We start from the raw sequence: 1,083 nt of genomic DNA on the forward strand, positions 1-1,083 counted from the left end.
TTTTTTTTTTTTTTTTTTTTCCTTTCTTTCTTTCTTTTTTTTACACTGCTGCCCTGCCCCCCAGGGGCTGCGTCTTAAATGCTCCCTTTTCTACCACTTTCATGCTCTGTCTTGGTAATCTCTTCTCTCATTGTAGCTTTTACCTGCTGTCTCCCTAGATGACTGTAGAAATCTATTTTCTTTAACACTGTTTTCCTATAATTTCAGATTCAATTTTTTCACTCTGTACTGGACATTGTCCACTGGATTTTAAACTCCCTGTGTCCAAAACTAAGGACTGCTGGACTTGAAATAAGATCTGGATCTGAGTCTTAGCTCTGTGACATCAACCCATTGCTCAACCTTTCTGAGCCTCAGATTCTTAATTGGGGAAAGTAAATGAGAATATGCACCTTAGAAGGTTACTCTGAATGTTACTATTTCTCTCCCAGCTATTAACTTCTGCATTGTTCCTTCCTTCTGTAATGGCACCACCACCTTCTCACATGTCCAGGCTTGAAACCCTAGAACTACCCTCCTCTTTCCCCATGCCTTTCCTATTTCTTTTCTCTCTATGCTTTGCTCTGTGTATCGACTCTTCATTACCTCTTGACTGGGCTATTAGGACTCATTTCTGAAAGATTTCCCCACTTCCAATATCTCTCCCCAGGCCTCCTGGTTTAGGTTAACCTTCCTAATGCATTACTCTGTTGACCTCACAACCTGTATTAGCAATCTATTGCTGCGTAACAAATTACCCTAAAGCTTAGCAGCTTACAGCAATATATGTCCCACATGGTTTTGCAAGGTCTGGAATCCCATAGCTAGGTGTCTGGCCTGGCTGCCCTCATCTGAAGGCTTGACTGGGCTGGAGAATCTGTTTCCAGCGTGACTCAGTCCATGGCCACTGGCAGGAAGACTTGTCTTGTTTCCTTATCACACGGACCTCTCTGTAGAGCTGACCAAGTCCACAGCATAGCAGATGGCTTTCCCCAGAGTGAGCGATCTAAGGGCAGAAGCCACATACATCTTTTATGACATATTCCAAGATCTAGGCTGGGAAGTCACCCTCGTCCTTTCTACAGTATCCTAGTGGTCACACAG

The sequence above is a fragment of the Galeopterus variegatus genome, unplaced genomic scaffold (genome assembly GCF_000696425.1).
Source record: "Galeopterus variegatus unplaced genomic scaffold, G_variegatus-3.0.2 Scaffold2561, whole genome shotgun sequence".
Taxonomy (NCBI): Eukaryota; Metazoa; Chordata; class Mammalia; order Dermoptera; family Cynocephalidae; genus Galeopterus; species Galeopterus variegatus.